The following is a 25810-nucleotide window of genomic DNA, read 5'->3' as shown; positions in this document are numbered from 1 at the left end:
CCCTCGGGATTGATACTTCCCTTTGATTTTGAAGGGAAACAGAATTTGCCTCCCCCAAAATCTCTTTGGCATAAGGATTATATCAAGCTGATTATTTTTAAGAAACAGCAGACACAGGAAAAGCTCTGAAAACTGAGTAGACAGTTAATCCTTTTATAAGAGACATTTCCAATAGCAAGGGAAATTTCTATTTGTAAGGGTGTCTCCCCCTGTGTACCAGGTAGAGGATAACTAAGTCTCTACAAACTCTCTTCCAAGGAGAACATAAGGACTTAAATCTGCATAACAAACTTACTCTTGTTTACTGTGCTTTTTCTGGTCACCTCCCATAACTCCCTCCTCCACACCCACATCTTCTCTTATCTTTAACTCCAGATGGAGTTTAAGGTGATGGCCTGGACAGTTTCAGGGAGTTACTCAGTTTTCTTGGAGTAACTAGAGGTGTACATGTTATTAAACTTCCTTTTGTTTTTCTCCTGTTAATGTGTCTTTTATAACAGGGATATCTCAGCCAAGAACCTAGGAGGGTAGAGGGAAAATAATTTTTCCTCCTCCACACTGGATTGGTTCATTGCTAAGCATGACTATGTAGTTTTACTCTTCTATTCTCCTCTCAGGTCAAACCAAACAAAAATAACCTGGTCCTAAGAGATAAATCAGTTCCATGCTACTTCATTTGACCTAGGCCTGGGTTATAGCCTTCAAAACAGTGGCAATTTGACTTTCACCCTAGTACTGGTTTTCCAGAGGGATAAAGAAACCCCTATTCATCACTTAGTAAACACACAAATTCCTGGGCTCCTCCATTAAGGATGTTGATTTCTTCATCTGCACATTTAACAAATATCTGGGGTGTTCGACCACTCCTGCTGAATGTTTCACCTTTGCTTAGAGTCAGAGACACTCAGCAAAACTAAGGACTGATAAAAAAAATGAAACTCATGTTAGTGGAGGTCTTTCACCTACAGTGATTTAATGATGTGGTTTATAAAATCATCAATATGTGTCTCTATCTTGTGAGCATTTATTAGTATATATTATACACTTTATAGATGCATTTGGCTATGTCATGTGTATATTCTTTAGCATTTGGTTCTTCGATTCTCTCAAAGTCTACATTTAGAAGGATAGGATACTATCAGGAAAACACTATAAGAAAATATATCCACTTGAATCCCTGCCAAGAAGAAGAGAAAGGTGAATGGAAAAGAGGAAGGATCTTGAAAGGAACATAGACAGGAGCCCATCATCTACACAATACCTCATCAGAGAACCATTACAAGGAAATAGCTATGGAGAGAATGCGCCTTTCCTCCTGTGGATCAATTCGATTAAAAGTGCAAAACCAATGACAATTACAGGTCCACAATCCTTTACCAGCAATCACCAAATCTAAAAAGCACTGAAAGTCTATGTTTTTTCAAAGCTGATTTGGTAACAAAACATGATTTGAACTGAGCTGAGGCAAGTAACACACTCTGTCTATTACACTTATGGTAAAAATTCATACATTTTCCATAAAAATAATTTATTTCGATTATAAAATAATGTATCATTTTACATGTACTGCCCCAAAACCCTCTGGCAGTACATGTAAAACAGTCCACATGCACTGTATCGCCTTCCTAAAATCCAAAAAAAAAATTTCTGAAATACATATGAACCTAATGGTTTGTGGTAAGGATTGTTCATTTGGAATTCCAATCATCCAAGTATGAACTTATCCCCACTCCCCACTCGACCCTTGAAGAACAGTCCAAGAAAGAAGGAAACAAAGCTGGTATTCCTTACCAGTGACTCAACAGTAGAGTTACTCACCTGAAGCAAGGGATCAAGTTAGAGGCTGCACATAGTTACCACCTGACATCTGGCCCATCACAGGCTACACTCAGAAGCTATAGTATATGGAGAATAGAAAGGGGCCTCCAGCCACCTTGGAAAGGTCCTCAGTACTTTTGTAGTCTCCTAAGAGCCATCCCAGCAGCCTTTCTGAGCTTCTGGAATACCTAAGATATTTCCAACATGCTAAGCAGAGAAGAAAAGTACACCACCGGGTCCTACAGATAATTCTTTTTTATACCCACAGTCAAGAGGAGATGAACAGATTCTTGTGGGCAGATTTCCCCATAACTGCTCCATTTGGCTGGCTCTGATCTATTACAGCCCTATGATGGAAGCCCAGAAACCTACTAAAGGAAGAGAGCCTCCAGTTCCAACCCAGTAGGATGTCATATTATCTTCAATTCAATCATGGCTCTAACTTCTTTTGAGGCAGCCAACCTACTTTGAACTCTGAGTTTTCCAACAGATAGTTTCATGCGGTCTTGTCATTTCAACCAGTGATTTGGCCTTTCTCACCTTGCCAATCTATTCCCCAAACCAGGATAGAACGATCTTTAAGTCATGTATATAGAGAGACATAGCAAATCAGCAAATTTGGAAAAGAACCCCAAATTCATCATATTCCATTTTCAGTTAACTAATCATGACAAGGAAAAATTTTGAGATGTCCTAAATTAAATTACAGTAGGCTGCAGGGTGGAAGGAAGAAACAAAAGAGGTTAATCTGTTTACAAAACCTGAAAAAGACCGCTTTCATTCCTAAATGTAGGTTGAAAATTTGAATTAACTTCTAGGTAACTACTTTCTACAATTATCTAGAGAGAACAGCTATATAAATAGCTGTCCACCACAGGTCACCACATCTTCCTTACACATGAACTTTCTGGACTGTTGCCCACAACCAATCGAAAAGAGCACACACTTCTTCCTAGCAATTAACACACCTATCCCAGAACTAGCCACACTCGACCTGATCCTTGATCTATAGCCAATGTAAATTCTTTCAAAACAACTTAGATCTTTCTTTCACAAATTTGAGGTATAAAGGAACCTGTGAACTCAAGGATGACAGACATTTTTGTCTTTTCCACCTATCCCTGATGCTGATTATTTAGACTGCATGCCCCAGGACTTGGTCCTTTCTTTGGCTAGCTTATGGCTCAATAAACCTTTTCTTTCAGAAAAACTTTTGGCCTGGAAGGCTTTTGTTTAACAAATGTCCTCCTTTAGCAACTACAAAGGTTTATAATATTCTGGGGGGGGGTGGCATAGATGATAGAGGCTCTATTCATCCCTCTGGTAACCAAATAAAAGTTGTAACAGAAACAAGGAGCAAACAGCAAGGAAAATTGCCTGTGGTCTAGATGAAGATGCCTTACAAATAGGGAGAGAACTAAGAAATCACCCTGCAACGGCAGAATGTAGGACGGGGCAAGGACATAAGGCTGCCCAGTCCTGAGTGGCTGAGTGGGAGAAAGGTCATGGCAGCAGCAGCTGCAGACACCTCTTAAAGGGGCTGCAACCCGAACAGACTTTTGCAGTGGTGGAACTGCTTTCTCTGAGCACCAGCAATGGGTCAGCTGAGCAGGGGGCAGCAGGGACTTACAGGAGAACAGTGAGTTGTCATAATGAGGGCAGAGGCAAGACTTATTCTATACAGAAGTGCCTGCGGGATCCATTGTTCCTCTGTTGAGCCCTCCCTCATCCCAGTGCGCTGACTCAGCACCACCATAGCTGAGATAGTCATCAAACTCGATAACGAGGTCACTCCACCCAAAGGATTCCCTGAAACTCTGCCTCATCAATTTGCAGCCCCACCCAAGCCACACCCAGATGTGTCCTCAGTGAATTGGTGCTCCTTGCTGAGCAGCGCTGACTCACACTGGTGGCACCTACTCTTGGTTTCTGGTGTGGTTTCTTGAGGTAATTACGAGCACAGCATCTGTGGATTGCTTGCTGAATCCTAACAGGTGGTCCCAGAGGGGCACAGTCTGGGGCTGAATTTGGCCTGCAGCTGAACCCCTCTCAGAACAGTGCTGCTGGACACCTATTACAGAAAGTCACACTAATAAGACCGGGAGACTTAAGAGCTTTGCTTAGTACATATAAATGGACATAGAAAGGCAGCCAAAATGGAAAGACAAAGAAGCAAAAACTATAGGAGAGAACAGAACAGAGATCCAGAAATAATGGAGTCAAGCAATCTAACAGATGCAGAGTTCAAAACACTGGTTATACAGATGCTCAATGAACATAGGGGAAGTGCAGATGAATTCAGTGAGAACTTTAACAAAGAAATAAACATAAAAATGGAAAGGGAAAGGGAACCAGTAAAAAATGAAGAACACGTCTGAGATGAGAAGTACATTAAATGGAATAAACAAAGTGAATAAAGAAGAGGAACAAATGACCTCTATAGAAGATGGGACAGTCAAGGACACTCAATCAGAATGGCAAGAAAAAAGAAACCAAGAATATAATAATAATTTAAGGAGCCTATGGGACATTATTACATGTGAAAATATCTGTGTCATAGGTGTATGAAAAACAAGATGTTGAAGAGCTATTTGAAGAAATAATGGTGGAAAACTTCCCTCACCTGGTGAGGGAAATAGACATAAAACCCCAGGAAGCTCAGAGTCCCAAAAACCAGGAATCCAAAGAGGCCCACACCAAGACATATCATAATTAAAATGCCAAAGGTTAAATATAAGGAGAGAATCTTAAAAGCAGCAAGAGAAAAGCAGTCAATAACCTACAAGGGAGCACCCATAAGACTGGAAGCTGATTTCTCAAAAGAAACTATGCAGGACAGAAGAGCTTGGCACAAAATATTCGACGTGGTTAAAATCTAGGAGCTACAACCAAGAATACTTTATCCAGCAAAGCTATCATTTAAGGTTGAAGGATAGATAAAGAGCTTACCAGACAAAATTAAGCTAAAGGAATTTGTCAATGCCAAGCCAGTATTACAGGAAATGTTGGAGGGGCTTCTTTAAGAAGAATGAACATGTATCAAAAACATGAATAAAGATGAATAAACATGAATTTCGATCAACAAGTACCTCAAATTGGAAAGAATTAAGTGTTCCAACCATAAGATAGAGTGGCTGAATGGATAAGGAAACAAGACCCCTATACTGCCTACAAGATACTCACTTCAGATTAAAAGACACAGACTAAAAGGAAGTGGATGGAAAAAGATATTCCCTTGATGGACCTAGAGGTATTGCGCTGAATGAAATGGGTCAAATAGATAAAGGCAAATATTTCATGATTTCACGTACATGTGGAATCTAAAGAAGAATATAAACAACAACAACAGCAGCAGCAGAAATAAACTCTTAGATACAGAGAATATTTAAAGGGATAGTAGATGAGAGGAAAGTTGGGGGGACAAAAAAAGGCAAAGGGATTAAGAGGTACAAATGGGTAGATATGAATAGAATAGACATGGACAAGCAGAGTGTACCATGGGGAAGATGGTTAATAATGTTGTAATAAATATGTAAGGGGGAAGAAGGGTACTAGATTTAGTGCGGTGATCACTCTGCAAGTTATGTGGATCTCTGATCATTATGGTATACAACTGAAACTGGTATATTACTGTATGCCGACTCCAATTGAAAAAAAAACTCATTGAATTTTTTAAATTAATTAATTTTTTATGGTGACATTGGTTAACAAAATCCAGTAAGTTTCAGCTCTACACTTTAACAGTAAGGCGTATATATACTTATGCTGTGTGTTCACCTCCCATAGTTAGATTTCTTTTTGTAATCACATATTTGATCACCTTTACCCTGTCTATCGCCCCCTTCCCCCTCCACCCTCCTCTCTGTTAACCACTAGTCTATTGTCCATGTCCATGAGTCTCTGTTTGTTTGTCCTGTTGATTTGTTGCTTTTAGGTTTATATCCCACATATAAGTGATATCATGTGGGTTTCAACGTTTTCTGTCTGGCTTATTTCACTTAGTATGATTATTTCAAGGTCCATCCATATTGTTGCAAACAGCAGTATTCCATCTATTCTTATGGTTAAGTAATATTCCATCGTATACATGTACCACAGCTGCTTTAGCCAATCATCTATCGCAGGACACTTCAGTTGCTTCCATGTCCTGGCCACTGTGAATAATACTGCTATGAACATCGGTGTGCAAATATCTTTTGGATATGGGTTTTCAAATCTTTGGTGTAAATACCCAGTAGAAGGACTGCTGGATCACATGGTAGATCAATTCTTAGTTTTCTGAGGAACATCCATACTGTTTTCAATAGCGGCTGTACCAACTTGTAGTCTCACCATCAGTGTATGAGGGTTCCTTTTTCTCAGCATCCTCTCCAACATTTGTTATTACTTGTCCCGTTGATAATAGCTGTTCTAACCGGTGTGAGATGGTACCTCATTGTGGAAAAACTCATTGAATTGTACAGTGTAAATACAAGCAACTAATTGTCTATTATATTTCAGTAAAGATGGGGAAAAAACAATAAGTTTTATAACACTGAACCTCTCTGCTCTGTCATGTGGGAGCTACATACATAGTTATGATTAACCAAAGAAGCCATGTAAAAATAACATTTTAATTCAAAGGTCCAAAGGTCCCCAGCCTTGGCATTAATATCCCTGCCTTCTTTCTTGGTTGTTTGCCAACCACCTCAAAACTTTGGTAGTATGTGTTTTAGACTAGCAGTCAGAAAGCTAAATTTCCCTTCATCTGCAAAACAAGTGGAAAGACACTTGGAAGTGCAAACAAGGGTGGTAGGAAAATAAAAATACATCTGAGCATATACCAGCATCCACCTGAGTCTTTATATTCACATCGAAATCTGCCCAGCTCAGCACCTGAACAAAAGCACATGGGCAAGTAATATAGAGAGGAATGTGACAAACCACTTTTATTTTCTCAGCACCTGGGAGGTAACCAGGGCATTGTTATTAAATCTCATCTTACATATTAAGAAATCCAGAGGAACAGGTTCTGACAAGCTTTATGACAAGAATACACGTCCCCTAACTTCAAGATCAACATACTTTCCAACTCATAACCAATCCATTCCAGGCCTCATGGGCGCTACTCTTCTTTAGACTTTAGCCCTACCCTTTGACCCCACAGCACAGTCACTCCAAAGACCCCACACCTATGCCACCACACAGTCCACAAGATCTACTCTCTACAAGGTGAGACATCTCAAAATACAAACCTAACTGGCAGCAAATTACATTTACAAATGAGTTTCAGAGTTTAGCATTACCTAAAAACAGGCTCCTCTTAGCTCACACCTTCCTCATCCCGAGGTCTGTTGGGTGCTTGCAATTCTTGCGTCCTTACAAAACTGAGGTCTTTCTTGGCTGGTTTTTCCAGGAAAAAAACAAAGATTCCATTCAAAATCATATTCTCTGAGCTTCCCCAAGAAAGCTCCAAGGTTCTCCTGCCCAGAAACATTTACATTCAGCTCTTTCCTAAGCACTTAGTAAGAGAAGAATTCTGAGATGTCCTAAATTAAATTAAAACGGGCTGGTAGATGGGAGAAAGAGACAAAGGTAGTTAATCAGTTAACAGCTGTGAGCTGAAACTAAGAAAAGACTGCTCATATTCCTCAATGCAGGCTTAAACTTTGAATCAACTTCCAGGTGACCATCTAAAAAGAAAATACTTGACCACCAGATGACACCAGACGCCACTGAATATGGTGTATGCAAGAACTTTCTAGATTATTGCCACGACGAATCAAGAAGTAGTAAATATTCTTCCTTACAGAGACCATCCATCTATCCTAAAACTGCCCTCAGTTCACCTTCTCCACCCAACTTTATAGCCAATGTAAATTCTTTCAAAACAACTTATATGTCTTTCTTCCCCAAACCCACTGCATAAAAGAGCCCCTTTTAGCTCTGAAAAAAGGAAAGCAGACATGTTGGAATGTTCATCTTTTCCATTTAGCCCCATTGCTGGTAGTTTAGACTGTATGGTCCAGGGCCTGGTCCTTTTTCTGGCTAGCATATGACTCAATAAACCCTTTGTTTCATTAAAGCTTTCAGACAAGAAAATTTTGTTTAACACACCCAATCCAGGCACCAGCAGCTATACCAGTTAATCCTCTACCTCTGAACCACTGTGGTTCCAGTTTCCCACCTTCCCTATGCAGCCTCTCAGCCAAGCCACGCGTTGTATCTCCTCCCTGTTACTGTTCCTGTGCCACAGTCATATCGACCCCAAGTTCACTGGCATCATAGTCTAGCCATCCATTAACTGCTACTCCCCCCTTCCCAACATGAGATTCAATAAACCACAATTTCATAAGGCCTATGAAGATCATTTTTGTTCAGAGAAGGAAGTGTCGGTACTATAGGAAATGTAATTGGAAAGGAGGGCCAGTTACCACAGACCATTCTAAATGAGGGACCATGTGGGAACCATTTTGAGGCACTGAAGAAGTCACGTAGCTGATAGCCATGGAGCAGCTGCAGAGACTGCTTAAACAATGGTTCTAGGAAGCAGGGTGTGGAGTTAAACGTTACTGATTGATCCTGGAGGGGAGGTTTGCCTCCTAAAGAAATCTTTTTAAGATAGTGGAATGTTTTACGGCCCAGAAAAGGATGTTCGTACCCTGAGGGAAGGATATATAGGAACTTATGTAAATGTCAGGATTCCTATTGCAATGTACTTTGTGCTTTGCCATTGTACTCTGTACTTTGCTAGTTGTACTCTGTGCTTTGCTATCCTGCTCTGCTACTGTATCCGAAAACTTATATAAAGGCTGTGCTAAATAAACTCAGGGCTGCAGTAGTAACTGTATGCCCTCCCTAAACGCTTTCCTATCTTCTTCTTTTTTCTTAGGTTTCACCTCCCCTCTTTTAGGTGCTGTTTGATCTCTGCCGGCGGGCGGGCTCCGGGCAGGACCAGTCAGGTTATGCAGTGAAGGGGGATGGGAAAACTAAATGAAAGGGAAACAGAGTGAGAAAAGGACAGGCAAATGGTTTTTGTCCTGACACACATCTTCCCAGGTCCACCCTTCTGGCTCCAGTTCTCCTGGCTCCATCTCCTATGATCTCCTATGAAGGCACAGAGCTATTTGGGGATTCCTAAGGATTAGTGTTTATAATCATTTCTCAGTGTGGACCCCAAGAAGAAAGATTCATTTGATGTGAATTCCAAGAATGGATTTCTCTACTGATAGACTCCCCATGGTAAACAAAGGGCCCAAATTTTACAAATAATAAAAGCCTAGTGGCCATTTGCTGACAGGCTCCTCATGTACTCTGTGTACAAGGAAGAACCTCAAACTAAACTCTGGGCTACCTACACTTTGCCTGCTTGTTTACGCTTAAGCTATCAGAACTGCAAAATTCGGATACTTCATTTACATAAAACAGACCTAACTGGGAACCTGGGCAGGATCTTGCACTATAAAAGGTGGCCTCCCCTTTGTCCCAAAGGTACACAATTTAAGTTGCTACCTGAATCTCTGTCTCCAAGGTTTCAGCTCTTTTTGCTCAAATAAATACTTTTTATACCTTATTATACTCTAAAATTAATTTTGGGTTACATCACCATAGGAAAGACCTATCCCTTAGGTTTCTCAAAGTCTGTTCTAGCCTCTGTGTATTCACTATGTTCATACTCTCTGGCCCTCATATTCTTCCTGGAACCACTGCAATAATATCTTCACTGATCTCTAGCCTCCAGGCACATTGCTACAAAAGGGATCTATCTAAGATGCAGCTCTAATCTGCCATTTGAAATCCTTAAAGGCTTACCAGTATCTACAGGAAAAAATTCAAGCCCCTTGTATGGTAGCGGGAGGCGGAGCTGTTTCCTATAACAGTTGAAGGTTGTTCACTTTCCTTCCCATAATAGGTAAGGGACTTTTCAATGTCACAACTGATATGGCACAGACCACCGACCCTGGTCGTTCACACCCCTTAAAGTCCCCAACCAATTAAAATATACTTTCCTTATATAGAAAGAACACAAGGAAGTATAAGATGTGTATGAAATGGAAAGCCCACTGCCATTGAAGCTCAGCCTTTGGATGTGAATCTGCTGAGCGGGTGCTGGCACCAATAAATACCACTTCCTGCTTATTGCCTCCATGTCCCATCTCTGTCTGTGTAACCTGCAACACCTGAAGAGGAGTGGAATTTGCTACCCCAAAATATGTCTCTTCGGAATATTGATTATCTTAAGCTAATTAATTTCAAGAAACAGCAGACAAGGGGAAAGCTCTGAAAACTGAGTAGAAGTTTTCAAATTTACCCTTTGAAAAAAAGACATTTATGTTTATAAGGTAAATTTCCATTTGTGGGGGTATTTCTCTCACTGTACTAGGAAGAGGAGAATGACTAAATCTCTAAAAATCATTGATAGAGAAGGAAAATGCTCAAATTAACAGCCTTACCCTTGTTCACCTTGCTTTTCCTGGTAACCCTCCCTAATTGAACCTCTGCACACCTCCCACCACACATGCACCAAACACCTTTTGTCTTTCCCTGGAGATGGTATTTAAGGTGGTTACAATCTGGTCTTGGGCCATTATTGGAAGTTACTCAGTTTCCCTGGGTCACTCCTATGTATATAGGAGGTATACATATTATCGAATGTCTGTTTGTTTTTCTCCTTTTAATCTGTCCTTTAGTACAAGGGGGTCTCAGCTTAAAACCTAGAAGAGTAAGGATAAAATTACTTTCCCTCCCCTACCACAGACACACACACACACACACACACACACACACACACATATGCACATGCACACGCACGCACACACACACTAGTTGCTTTTTAATTTGTATAATTATTTTCCAAAATGTTTTTTGGCCAGCTGTATTTTTTCTTTTGGGATGTGACCACCTGTGGTCTTTGCCTATTTTTCAAGGGGTATGTTCTTTTTCTTATTGAATTGTAAGAGGTATATATGTTTTAATGACATTTTATACAGACTAATTGACATTTATTGCAAATATTTTCCCCAGGTTGTTATTGTCATAGCTCTCCTTATGGTATTTTTGATGTATAGAAGCTTTATTATCTTTATGAAATCAGATGCCTGTCATTTCCTATATGGCTTGTTTTTGATATCATCCTTTGAACGTCTTTTACAACCTTAAGATTATAAAAAGAGTCATCTATTGTGTACCTAATACTTTTATAATTTTATTTTTAAAATTTCAATCTCCAATATCAAGAACTTGTACCATTATTAATCCTACTTACTCTTTCAGAATGGCCTTCTCACCTTTTCTATCTCCTATTTATCCTTCAAATACTAAAATTAGGGTTATTTTCTCCAGGGAGTCTTTGATTAAATGCCCCTCCTTTGTCCTACCATTCTGCTTATCTCTTGCTGAGAAATTACCATTTTTGTCAGCATAAGGAGTTTACAAAGAGAGCCTTTCCTCAAGAATTTAGACAAAAGGGAAAATAAGAGTACCTACTAAGAGCTGAGCTTTAAAATCAACATACAAGGGATTAAAAAGGTTGTAAGGTCATCTTAAAGCCACAATGGTTCCCAGACTTAAAAGACCAGATTGTAACTTCCTTGACTTATACCTAAAGAAAGGAGTTGGTCAAACCATTGAGGTATACAATATGGAGAGTCACAAAGCATATTTGGCAGCAGTGTCCACACCCAAGCACTATCCAGGGGCCTGTGGAGGAAAAAGGGATTCTATAGAAAATAACCACACAGGGTGATCTGATCATAAATTACTAACTGGGCAGGTCATGGTGGGAAGCCATGCCCCAGGCATACTACTTCTTTAGTAAAAGGTTTATCTTTGCCTTAAGCAATTCCTGTCCATTTTTTTTTCTGAGCATCTAGGTTAGCATACCTTTGAAACACCTCTTTTCAGACCCCTCATTCTAAAGCATGACCACCCTCAAGAGAGCACATAATCTCAGTTAACTATTCTGTAATCATACCCCTGCCTTGCTTACTCCCACCTACATGTAATCTTCTTTACATTCTCTCCTTAATTCCAAAAAGATAAAAGAAAATGCAAACTGTCATTTCTTAGAAGCATTTATCTCAGTTTGCTGAAATCTTGATTCCAGGTTTACCTTCTGTTTGGCTCAAATGAAGTTTTATAAAAATTCTCTTTAGGTTTTGACATTCTTACCTAGACAAGTCAGGGGACCTTAGCTCATAAACATTAAGTTTTCTGTTCTCATTGGCACATTCATCCCTATCAAGAGGATGGAAACAGGATAATTAGCATTGCTAAGTGGTTAAGATCATAGGCTTTAGAGTCAAGACAGACTTGGTTTCACATGTTGCCTCTGCTATTTGCCTGCACTGTAACCTTGGGCAAGAGATTTGAGTAATTTTCAACCCTAAAATAGAGATAAAAATAGTATCTATGTCTGATAAGGTTTTGGAGAGGATCAAATAAGATAAAGCATGCAAAGCACTTAGCACAATGCCTAGAACATAACTAGCACTCAATACACATAGTAGCTTTAATTATGCTGATATCAACAGAAAATCCATCCGTACTGTTGTAATGGCTGAAAAATGACTGCTAGAAATTTATTACTTGCAGGAAAATTACTGCTTGGCTATGCCCATGGGAACATAGGCTGTCACCCATAGGAATATAACATTCTAACAATAAGCTTTCTGCTTATGTACCCTCGCTTGCACACCCAACCTGTGGGTCGACAGGTAGTGAATAGAAGAAAAATAGACCTTTGTGTTCAGACAGAATGAAGAATAGGATTTTTGGCTTAAAAACCCCATACCTCTACATTTCAGAGCTGTTTAATTTGGGGTCTGCAGACCCCTGGCAGACCCAGCTGGCTGAATAAAGAGTGTTTTCTATAACTCACTTGAGTTTTGATGGTCCGTGTGTCTTTTGGGGGCTGGTGGCTACAACACTGTGAGCTACATCAGCAACAGCTCGTATTAAACTTCCAGTTCATCAAGTACACTTGTTTTAATTCCATGCTTGCATAATAATGTTCTGATATATTATTTGGCTTCCCCTTGTCCAGCTGCGTATATGGAGGGAATACTTAACTATCCTGGGCTCAGTTTCCTCATCTGTCGAATAGAGACTACAATAAATAGTACTATCTCATAGGGTAGATGTGAGGATTAAATGCCTGAAGCACTTAGTTCAGTGCCTGGCACATTGAAGGAATAAGCATGAGCTGTTGAAAGCATCATCCCTCTTAGGTATCCTTTCTCTGCCCTTTCTTAGGTACACTCACTGATAATTCCATCCAAGGTCATGGTGAACAACCAAAGTGACTCCATCTTAGGTATAAGATTCCATCTTAAGCACAGGCCAGTTTCCAGAAAAGCCACAGATAGCGAGACGATCACCCCACCCTAGACTCAGCCAATCAGAGCAACTATGGAAAGTAACTCTCCAAATTCCCCGCCTTGTTCCTTGGCACCATCACCCAGCCAATCCTGCTAAGCGACAAGCTCGTTGTACCAATCCTGTAACGCCAAGACATCGCTCCCCATGCTTAAGATTTTTCCCTTCAAATACCCCTGAAGCTCCATGTTCAGGACCGCCTCCTACTCACTGCTGCGTCAGTGTGCAGACTGTGGTCCGGACTCGAGTCTGAAATAAACTCCCTCTTGCTCTTGCATCCCTGTCGGCTTCTTGGTGGTTCGTGGAGATACGAGTCGGGGCATAACAATGGCAAGCTCTACTTCCTCCACCAAACCTTCATAAATAACTCCAAATAACACTTCTCTCCTTTTTCTAATGGCCTATAGAATGCATTAGGTACTCAGCTTTTATTTAATTTGGGATATTACATGGCCCTCTAATGTTGCACACAGTGCTACAGTAAATTCAGAGCTAGGATTTGATTATCAATTTTCTTGATCTGACAAACCTTAAATTGTCATTGGTGAGTCATTGAAGAAATTTCAAAGGTATCTGTAGAGTAATCATGGCTTTCAACAATGTACCCTCCAACCCACTGCTGCCTTACCAGTTGTATTGACTGTTAGGTTGTGGAGGCCTGCCTGGAGGCTTCGCAGCTTGACATCAGAATCCAGACAAGGGCCCACTCTAAAGCCTTGGCTCCACCGCCCTAACCCTAATCTGCCACCACCCTAATCCGGATGCTCAACTGACATTCCCCATTCTATTCCCCACCTCCACATAACCCTATAAAAACTACGCCCTCCAATCCCAGGGTGTGACTTCTCTGGCCCCTCTCCTCTCTGGACCAGAGAACCTTGCCCGGGAGCACTCTCCCTATAAAGGCTTGCTTTTAAAACTTCTCTCGGCATGTCACATGTTTACCTTACATTGCCCACTATGCCTCAGGTTTTCACCCTGAACCTCGGTTTATACATTCTAAAATGGAAAAAAATCATAAATCATAATGCTTGCCTCCAATATCTTAACTGCAACTGTTGTTCTTATGTAGATACCAAATCCTTTCTGGATATTAACATCTGGCTGTCACACAGGTACCTCAGACCAAACATGCCTAAATCTGAACTTGCCATCTTATCACCCTAACCTCTTCTCTAACTGTTCTCTCAGAAAATGAGAAGGGACAGCTCTTCCAACAATAGAATTTCAACTGATGAAAGTAGAATGAATAAGGGAAACAGAAAATCAACATTAGGCAAACACTATAGCAATAACTGTTGCAAATAAGAACCACTGATAGATGCTCTGCTTAGCAATGAAAGTATTATAATTTTTGCATGCAAGATACTTGGTAATTACAATGGGAAAACAGCAACTTTATAGTGGAGAAATCTGGCAGACATCACCTTTACCAAGTGACCAAGGTTAGCATCACTGGGAATAGAGCATATCGTCATGTACCCCCCAATATGCTGCACCAACAAGAGTATAACATCACTTTTGTGGTATTTTTGCCCAAATTCCCCAAATCTAATGAAAAACCATCAGATAAGCCCAAATTAGAAACATTTACAAAAACCCTAACCAAAATTCTTCAAAACTGTCAAAGTAATGAAAGACAGAGACTGAGGAATTGTCATGAATGGAAGAGACTAAGAAGACATGACAAGTAAATGCAATGTGGGATCCTGGATTGGATCCTGGAACAGAAAAAAAAAGACACTTGTGGGAAAACTGGTGAAATCAGAAAAAAAGTCTTTAGATTTGTTGATAGCACCAATTCTAATTACTGTTTTAATAATTTTGCCATGGTTATGCAAGATATTAATATTAGAGGAAGCTGAGTGAAGGGTATACAGAAATTCTTTGTAATATCTTTACAACTCTTCCATAAGTTGAAAAAGTATTGTTATTCAATCATTAGCCTATCTTCAAACCTCAGAGCTATTTTTGATGACTCCTCTTTCTCAGCCCCCATGTGCAGTCAGCCCCTAAACCCTGTCATCTTAACCTTTTCCAATATATCTCAAATCCATCCTCGTTATCTTTTCCTAGTTCAGTCCCCATCATTTTCTTAAACTACTGTAATAGTTTTCTATCTGATCTCCATGTCTCCAGTGTCTCCCCTTCTTCACTCTAGTTCAGTATTGTCAGGTTCCTGTTCTTAAAAGAGAGTCCGGATCATGTTACACTCCTCCTTTCAGATGACAGATTCAACACAATCCCTATCACAAGCTCAGCTGACAAGCTAATTATAAAATTCATATGGAACTGCAAGACACCCCAAACAGCAAAAACAATTTTGAAAAGAAGAACAAATAGGAGAATCCACACTACCTGATTTCAAAATTTACTACAAAGTGACAGCAATAAAGACAATATGGTACTGGCATGAGAATAGACTTATAGGCTAATGGAATCGGTCTGAAAGTCCAAAACAAACCGTCGCAACTGATTTTCAATAAGGGTGTCAAGAACATTCGATGGGGGAAATAGTCTCTTCAACAAAAGGTGCTGGGACAACTAGATTTCCATATGCATAAGAACGATGGTTGGACCTCTACCTCACAACTATATACAACAATTAACTCAAAATAAATCAAAGATCTAAATGTAAAAGCAAAAACTATAAAACTCTTAAAAGAAAACAGAATGGTAAATCTTCCTAACCCCAGATATAACAATGGATTTTTAGATGTGACACCAAAAGCACAACAAAAAATAGGTATATTGAACTTTATGAAAATTAAAATCTTTTGTGCTTCAAAGGATACTATCAAGAAAGTAAACACCCAAAGAATCAGAGAAAAATTTGCCCATCCTATCTCTGATAAGGGTTTAATACATAAATAGTACCTAAAACTCAACAATAAAAGGACAAATAATCCAATTAAAAAGTGGGCTAAGGATATGAATAGAAATTTCTCCAAAGAAGACATATAAATGGCCCATATGCACATGAAAAGATGCTCAATATCATTAGTCATTAGGGAAATGAAAATCAAATCCACAGAGGTACCACTTTATACCCACAAGAGAGGTGAAAATAAAAAAGACAATCACAAGAAATTAGAAACCTCACAGACTGCTGGTAGGAATGTAAAATGATGCTAAAACATTGGAAAACAGTATGACAGTTCCTGAAAAGGTTTACATAGACTTATCATATGACCTAGCAATTCCATGTGTGTACACATACATATGTATTTGTGTGTATGTGTATGTTTGTGTATAGTGTGTGTGTATATATAAATGTGTGTGTATGTGTGTGTGTCTATATATCCAAGAGAAATGTCCACATAAAAACTTATATATGGATGTATAATAGGCAGAAGGTGAAAACAACCCAAATACTCATTAATAGACAAATGGTTAAACAAGATGTGTTATATCCATATAATGGAATATTATTTGGCCATAAAAAGGGATGAAGTACTGGTACATGATACAACATGGATGAACCTTAAAAACTTTATACTTAGTGAAAGAAGCCAGTCAAAATAGACCACATGACTTCATCTTTATGAAATGTCCAGAATAGGCACATCTAGAGGCCGAAAGCAGATTAGTTACTGCTTAGAGCTAGGAAGGCAGGGGAATAAAAGGTAGGGGAGTAATAGCTAAATGGTATGCAGCTTCTGTTTGAGGTGACAAAATGTTCTAAATTGACTGTGGTGATTGATGGCTGCACATAGCTGTGAATATACTAAAAAAATACTGAATACTTTAAAAAAGTGAATTGTACAGTAAGCAAATCATATCTCAATAAACTTTTTTAAAAACTTCAAATGTCTCCTTATTGTTTGTTGAATGAATTTCAAATTCCTTAATTTGGATCTATGTGCCCCCAGCTCCCTCTCCCATGAAGTGTCTGACCTACTACTCCTGCCCATCATCACTGACCCCCACCAGCTGGCATTATTGCTCACTACTCTTTTTCACCTGCCTTTCTATCAAACCAAAATGAATTATTCACCATTACTCATATACCCCATGAAGTTTCCCTTCTTTTTCTTTCCCCCTTTTGCTATTCCATTCCCCTGGACCTCTCTCCACACAACTCATCTTTATATTTTTATATCCTGCTGTTTTCACAAGGCCCAGTTCAAAAGCTCCCTCCTATGCATACCCTTCCCTGTTTTTCAACCATCAAAACATATGCCCTCAAAAAATTATTTACTGAAATAAAGGCAAGTAGTGCTCCCATACAATGGTTGCCACTGCAAAAGGATAATCTTCCCAAAGTCACAACTGCACTTCTCTTTCTTTTCTAGTCACAGCAACGGCTTACTGCTTCAGCCCCCTTACTCAGTCCCTGAGAATGGTTCTAAACTGCTACTCTCTACCTTTCCCAAAACCCTGTCCTTGATAAACAAAGCATTGACATTACAATATGCCAGGGCTGCCAAGTATAGTCGTGTAGGTTGTACACTGCACAACCCTAGTGGCGCCATTCAATTTTAGTCTATGTGAATGGCACACATTCCTAGGGTTGTGCAGTACATAGCCGCTCATGGCAGCCCTGCTTGTAAACATCAGTAGAATTTCGAAACAAAGCCAAAGAGAGCACTCAGTGAAAGAATCACTATAACTATATTGCTGTTGAGAAGTGGATATTTTCCAAATCATATCAAGAAAAAAAATCTCAGGAGAATAACATGCTCATAGCACTCACACAGTGTTTGCATGGAATTAGAAATCAGGAACATCCAAGAGAAAAACTGTCACTGATATTTTTCTAACAGTGGAAAAAGGACATACATTCTGGTCTATGCAAAGGTGTGCTACATCTGCATGGTATTTCCCATGAGACCCTCCAACTCCATTAGGATCTAATTTTAGGTTACCAAAAAAAAGCCCATTTAATTTGGCTTCAGGAACCTTGCTATCAGGAAAGGAATGACCTGTCTGATAAGAAACAAGGATTATGTCTCTACGTAGGTCTCTCTCTCATCATTGATCCATGATTGAACTGCCTTGTAGTTCATCGAGAAGTCTTTTGTAGATTGGGGAGTGTGAAATTAACACCCTTGGGTAAGATGATAAAAATTAGGCTTGGAACCCATAGGCCAAGTTGCAGAATTAAGACCCATGTCAACACCACCAAGGCAGATACCCTCAAAATCTCAGTTAGAGCAGCCATCCAACAAGCCCCCACCCTGACTACCACCTCTAAACTGCAAGCATTAATGTGGGACTCTCCAAAATGCAGAGTCATAAAGGACTGCGAAGACAGGTGAGCTGGTAGTAGAGCCCGAGTACACCGGGCATTAAATTTGTTCCTTCTTTTGTCTCCACTACATTTCAATTCAGCCTTCCACTTTCATATTTTCTCTGGCATATTCCATTACACTTCTTCTGCCTCCTCCAGAAATTTTCTGGATAACCCACCCAAACTGATCAGTCCTTTTCTGAACTCCATTAGTACTTAGTGGTATTATATACCCTTATTGTTCCATTAGTCTCCTACTGTTGTTAATAATAACAACAACAGTAGTAGTAATAATAATACTAATGACAGCAACTATTCTTTATTGAGTGCTTTACTATGCACCTGGCACTATATTCAGCATCTTTCATGTATTACTTCATATATTTCTCTACTGCAATCCTATGAGGTAAGTACTATTTCTCCACCATACCCTCCCCCATTTGCATATGAGGAAACCGAACTCAGAAAAGATAGAATAACTTGCCTAAGGTCATACAAGCTCTAAATTAAGTGAAAGCCAGTCCTTGAACACAGAACTGATCCAAAAGATCTTGTTTGTAGCCAATACAACCTTTTGCCTTCACCCTCATATGAAAATTTACCTTTTGAGGAGTCTCCTCTTCCTCTACTCCCTACAGTGCCTAAAACAGTGTCAGAAACATGAGTTTCCCAGGAAACATGTGCAAGTATGACTCTCTCTGTTCCCTGACCAGAGCCCAGCCCAGGACACAAGCTAGAAGGGAAAGGAAGTGGGCAGTGGGTACAGAGAGGCTTAATCTTTCAGGGAGCCACATGAGCCTTCTTCCTCTGACCCATTTATGAGACGATCAAGCTGCTGCCTTGACCTCAGCCCCAGAAAAAATATTTAGAAAAATATTTAGAATAGCATGACCTGGTTGTCTTAAAACTCATCCAGCCAGCTTTGAAAGAACAGAACCTAGGCCAACCAATAGGAGAAATGGTATCCAGTTCTCTGCAGAGAGGGGACCAACTATGTCAGGTCATAGCCATGTGGGCCAGCAAATGTTTGCTGCAGAGCTCTGCCACTGAGAAGCTATGTGACTATAGTCAAGGATTGGGGGTGGTACGTGGGATAGGAGTTATTTTTAAATAAGGGAGTTTCTAACTCTCAGCAGGCCATTTTGTCAGATGAAAATTCTGGTGGAAAAGGAGAAAACTGCTGGAAAGAATTAAGGTTGAAGATTACATTTTTGCTTCTAATCACCCATCCTCACCTCCGTATTTGAAAACTGAGGAAGGGGACTCTATCAATCGCTATTTTGGAAGTGATGTATATAAACTCTGTTTTTTCCCTTCACAACACTTAACATTTCTCATTTCCTAGTAGCTGTGTTTTGTTAAACGTCAATCTTCCTTACTAGACTGTAAGCTCTTGGAGGGAAGTGGCTTAATGCTAGTCCCTTATTGAAGACCCAGAAGCTAACAAAAATGCCTAGAATATACAAGATGCTCATCAGATACTTATTTAATGAATTAATGAAAGAAACATATGTCTTTATGGTATATGACAGATTTGGTTACCCAATCAAAAGCACTTTAAAATAGTCAAGCCTAGTTTATGCATAGAATGTCTCTCAAGATTTCCAAGAAACTGATAATGGTGGTTTGTTTCTGAAGAGAAGAAATGGTGTAGTAGGAGTCAGGGGTTGAAGGGAATCATACATGCTATTCTATTCCTTTCAAATTGTTTGAGTTTTAAAACAACAACCAATCAATCATAAAATCTGAAGGAAAAACATGTTTACAGTGGTTATCTCTGGGAGACAGACTTCTAGGGGACTTTTGTTTATTATGTGTCATATACCTATAATGTTTCAAGTTTGAGTCATAAGTGTGTGTTGCTTTTACGATAGAAAAAAAAGCATGATAAAAGGGGAATTTCACAAAGAATTAAAATATGTTCCCTAACTCTACTAACCACTTGGAGCATAAGAATGGAATCAACTAGAAGCTTAGTTCAAAAATCCAAAAAGCTCTGTCCAGACTGTACTAGGGAAAGCGAAACTGCTGTTCCTCCCTACAGATAAGCTCTTTCTTCAAGTAACTGGATTTATTTTAATCCCTCAGACTGCTTCAAGCCACTATTACAGCCCAGACATCAACCCAGCTAGATAACTGGATATTTTTGAAGAGAAGGTGTCTGTCTTTTGTATGTGACAGTAATGACAGAGCGGTGACAGTGGGCCTCTTTAACTCCTCAAGCTTTACTGGGCCCATCTTCCAGGCAGGAAAAACTAAGGTACAGAAAAGTTGATCACATTTATTTCACCTGTCTCAATCAGCCCAGAATCCAGCTGTTTGCTGCTAAAAGTTAATGGTTTTAAATGCTGAATGCACATTAGAACAACCTAGGCAGTTTATTCAAAACAAAATCCTAATACCTGGGGCCCATTCCTCAAGATCCTGTTTCAACTTGTTGGGCCTGGGGCTTGGGCAATATTTCAGAGTGTCCCAGGCAATTTCAGTGTACAGTCAGGTTCGAAAACCACACTTCTACCTACCGCTGAATACCCCCAGTATCCTTAAAGAAAGAGTCCTCAGTCCCTATTTTTAGGGACTCTTCTTTAATCAGTATATTTCCTTCAAAATAAGGCAGGCCAAAGAAGTCTGTAACCAAGACAACAAGCTGGGAGCATAGAGAGATAAGACTCTGCAATGTGAAACCAATGGAAACAGAAGAGAAAAAGTAGAGGTCTGAAAGCAGACATGAAAAAATGGACATAAAATAAGAGAAGGAAGGCATGGTATTTGAAAGAGCACCTGGATGTCAGCACATGACACTCCTAGCTCCACCTTCCAAACTGGGCACCTTGACACAGATGTCCTAAAGATGGAAAGCAACCTTGAATTAGCAAATTAAATCCTTAAAAACACGTTTTTTCCTAATTTAACATCTGGGGTAAAAAAAATGGGAATGCCTGCTGTTGCAGAGGTTACAAACCAATTTTCCCCCCAAGCCCTCTCGCTTCCCACCTCTACCTGACTGTATAAGAAAGAAGAATGACAATGAAACATTATATCTGGATATACTTGGATTTTAAAAAGTACTCTTCTTCCATATGTGCTCTGACCCTGGAGTTAAAATTCTGTTCCCAACCAGGGAAGCACTGAGGTGGATGAAAGGGCTGAGGACACTGAAAATTGAAGGTCATGGACATGGCCTTTTGTCCTTTTTCTCAGGCAGGGGCTATTCTGGAAAGCAGACATCAAAAGGAAAATTCAGCCTGTGATGAGCTAAAATTGGACAAAAGGTGATGAGGCATTAATGGAAAAAAAAGAGGAAAGAAAAGAGAAAAATGGGCCTTTTTGTACCAAAAAGGGCTCTTTTCTGAAAAGTGCTTCAAATTACATTTTACACATTCGGTTCACTCCAGAAAGCTTTGCATTGTACCTAGAAGTAAAATACTTTTGCTATACCTTATGAGGAGAAATTAAGGCAGATGCAAATGGCCCACAATTTGGTGGTTTTGTAGTTACAAGGGGGAGTGGGAAGGAAATACATGACTTTAAGAATAGCCCTCTAGGCTCATTCTATTTCCCTAGATCCAAACAGACAGCTGAGAGTTTATTCAGAGTGACATTAAAGAAGGGGCATACAAGTAAAACTGTGTTGGAGCCAACTACTGGCAGTTTGAGGGAATACAAAGCCATACATTATCTTTTCTTAAAGGAACTCAATGAATGGTGATTTCCTTGGCCCCCCAGTCTCTAAGGATTTTGAGTAGCCTGGTAGAAGGATGCTTGGCTCTCCTAAGCCTTTGAGTTTGGCTTTGGGGCTTATATTTTTAATTAGCCACCTGCTTTTTCCTTCACCACAGGGAGAAAAAAAACAGCCTGATATGGGACTCCTGGAGTGTGTTCTACTGGAAGACAGGTGAAATAATGAGCTACGCTTTCCTCTCCAGCCAGCCACGTATTTTCCACAAGAATCCAACTTTGGTTCACAGGCTTACACCTGCAAAAGCACTGCTTCCCCTTCCTCTCCAGGGGCCTACAAATCGTCCTTTCACCTAGATGCCTTTGAACTTTATTAGGTGACTCATTATGCTGTGTTCTTTAATTCAGTCTTATGGTTGACTCTATTCTGAGCAGAAAAAAAACCCACAGGAGCCAAAACAAGAAGTGCAAATGACATTAAGAAACAGGTGTTTAAGAATATGCAAGGTAATAGCTAAGGCAGGGCCCCAAACCAAATGGCCTAAAGGCTCCTCCCAGCTCTGTAGGAACTACATAAAACTAATAACAATAACAACATCACTTATCAAACTACATGCTTACCAATTAAATGTTTGATGGCATAAAAAAAAATCACACCAGCAGAGTAACTTCAGCAAATCACATAATTAAGAAATACCTACTGAACATTCAATCATGTTCTACACTCTCTACAGATGTGGAATCTTAGAAAAATGAAAAGCTATGTTAAATCTCAATTCTGTAAACAGTGCCTTGGGTAAGCTATACTCCCTTAGCTCTCCTGCAGGCCCAGCGTTAATGAACCAAACCTAAATTATAATATGTACTTTAAACATAACTTTGCCCTTCTGTTTTCCCCAATTCATCACCAGCAATGACCCACGTCAAGTGATTTGAGACTTCTTCAAATATCCACAGAACGATAAGCTGTTTCAATGCATGCAGACTTTATTTATTTAATGTAAATCTCTGGAATAAAACACATGGCCTGAGAGTCAGAAGCCTAGGTTCTAATCCCAGAACATCTGATAACTAAAATATGGACTTAGGCAAAATAAATAAATAAATAAATAAAATACAAATGAAAAAAAATTTTTAAAACTTGCCCTCTCTAATCTTGGAGTCCACATCTGTAAAAAAGGGTTGAACCAGATTGGTGCTTTTCAGCATGGTTTAGCACCCCAGAGGTATGCCTCATCAGTGAGAGGTGAGGCAAGTGATTTATAATGAATAACAAAGTACTGAAGTTACAAATTATCTGCATATATATTCATTTGTACATTATCTCACTGACAATCCACTTCCTCACTTGCATTCCTTTGTGCTTTCTTGAGTCAGAGAGCAAAATTATCTTTTTATTGATACAACCCTGAGCTTAGTCTATTGAATATGCGAAGATCATCCGTTGTGTGCATAGCAGCTACAACAAGGTTGAAAACCCCTGGACTAAATCATTCATTCACTTTCCATACAGTTATTAAGAACCCACTACACACCAGATACTATGCAAATTGCTGGGGATATCACAGCGAGTAACACAAACATGGCCTTTGCTTTTGTGGAGCACTCAGTCTGACAGGAAGGAAAATTATATAAAACATGCAAATCTCACTATAATAAAAACTATGATCAGAGTTTTGAGAGCCTATAACAGAGCCAGCAAGTGGACAGCAGCCAGGGGGCAAGAGGTTCCTCACAAGGGAAGAACATGGGTAAAGGCTTCAATGGCCCAGATGTTATAAAGACATGTTTAGGAAACTCAAAGTAGCTCCTTTCGCCTGGATAATGTGGAATTCCCAGTGAAACATGATAAAAAATTATGCTGAAGAGCTGTACAGAAGCAAGATCACTAAGCAAGGCCTAGGAAGTCACATGAAAGAGTTTGAATTGTTTCCTCCAACAATAAATCTCTATAATTCTACTCAGGGAGTAAAACTGGGATGTGTGCCGAGGATCACAGGTCTGAAACCCTCCCTCCCCCATAAATACACTATCAGGAATGCTGTCAGGGGCTAAGAGACTTTAGTTTCATTCCACTTCAGATTCAATAGACTTTTGCCAGCTGGTCTGGGAACCTGATCCCCAAGAATATTGTGTCCATGGGAAAATTCAATTTGAATTCTAAACAGACTTCCAAAGAAACATTTGGAACAAAACCCATTCAACAGTTGTTGGGGAATTCCTGGCAAGCAATGAAATACAACAGGACCTTGCTTTATTCCATAGAGCCAGTGTTTGAAAAATAGCCTGAACACTATAACCACTGTCTTAAACACAATATTCTCATTTTGATTAGTAGGGTTATATTTACATACCACCATTGAGCAGCATCATGTAGTGCCTATTTACATACTTAAATTATTATAAAACTCCAAATACATTGGAGATGACTGAATATTTTCACTCTAAATAAAAACAATGCAGAAATGAAGAGGGTGGTCTCTTTAGAAAGAACATGGATGCAAACCAAGTCTGTAACTAACAAACACACAACCTTTCTCTGTCCCTGCCCAAACGACTCTCAATTACAAATATTTCAGTAATTCAACAAATATTTAAATGTTAAGTGCCATACAATTTTGCATGGTAGGATCTCCATTTTTCTTCACTTTCCTTTCAATAGAGAATTCCTATCTATTTGCACTAAGAAAAACACCATCTGACACCTGGAAAGCCCCAACTTCCCCACCCACTCACTTGGTCTACTAATAGTGAGGGAAAAAGAAGTGTTGGTAATTTCCCAGAACCACCCTTCGAATCCCATCAGGTACCCATTATGGAGCAGTCATTCTCAAAGTTGAGTGTGTATAAATATTACCCGGGGAGGGGTGGATTAAAATGCACATTCCCAGGTCAATTCCACTCCCCCATAATCAGACTCCCTAGGTCTGAGCTAGGGCCCGGGAAACAGCATTTTAAATAAGTAACCAAGACGACTCTGATGTGAGTGGCTCAAGAACCAAACTTGAAGGAGGTTCCAGTCAAGATGGCGGAATAGCCAAAGAGAATCTGTCAAACAGCTGTTACCCACATAAAACAGCCTTTGTTTTAGCCTTTAAAAAAACAGAATCAAACTTTGAGAAATACCACTGTACATATTTTAGCTAGCCGAGTCCCAAATCCTGACCTGAGAATAATAATTGCCAATCAGAAAGCTGGGTGGCTCTGATATGTGACACTGACAGACAGTAAAACAGATGAAAGAGAAAAACACAGCATCCTAGTTAACTTGCCCCAACTACATTTTAGTTTTTAAAAATTCCACATTTTTACTTTAATCAGACAGATGACATTGCCTTTCCAGCAATTTCCTACTGACACCAGAAAAGGAATTCAAGTGGGTCCATTTAGAAAGAAGGTGTAAAGGTGGGAGAAGAAACATTGTAATTTGCTCAGCCCTGCCCCAACTTTTTTCAGCCGCCTTACCTTTCCTGCTAGTTGGTTTCCATTTCTGGAACTCAGTGCTGCTGTGGCAGGGAAGAGAGGCCAAGGTGGGGTAGTCTTCTATTATTCACATTAATGCTTTCTTCTATGCGTGAATAATCAAGAGTTGACTGGAAAGGGGAATAAATGAAAGGCAAATATTCTACTGAGAGGTTAAATAGGATAAAGACAGCCCCCTGTTGGTTGAGAGATGTGAGGTGATAAATGAACAGTCAGGATCCCTGCCTCTTTTCATTCTCACTG

General features: G+C 39.7%; 1 protein-coding gene across 6 annotated transcripts in view; it reads right to left on the bottom strand.

The window, feature by feature from the left end:
• TMEM164 (transmembrane protein 164) overlaps positions 1-25810 on the bottom strand; it is a 178937-nt gene that overhangs the window by 109842 nt on the left and 43285 nt on the right. Inside the window, exon 2 of one of the 6 annotated variants that reach the window (XM_036227310.1) lies at positions 25550-25677. The exons of the other annotated variants lie outside the window; for them this stretch is intronic. The gene's annotated coding sequence lies outside the window, so the exon portion shown is untranslated. The remainder of the gene's footprint in view (positions 1-25549; positions 25678-25810) is intronic. 6 annotated transcript variants of the gene reach the window in all.

This window comes from Rousettus aegyptiacus, unplaced genomic scaffold (assembly GCF_014176215.1).
Source record: "Rousettus aegyptiacus isolate mRouAeg1 unplaced genomic scaffold, mRouAeg1.p scaffold_m13_p_9, whole genome shotgun sequence".
NCBI classification, from domain to species: domain Eukaryota; kingdom Metazoa; phylum Chordata; class Mammalia; order Chiroptera; family Pteropodidae; genus Rousettus; species Rousettus aegyptiacus.
The sequence above is the reverse complement of the archived record's forward strand: the minus strand, read 5'-3'. Positions and strand labels throughout refer to the sequence as shown.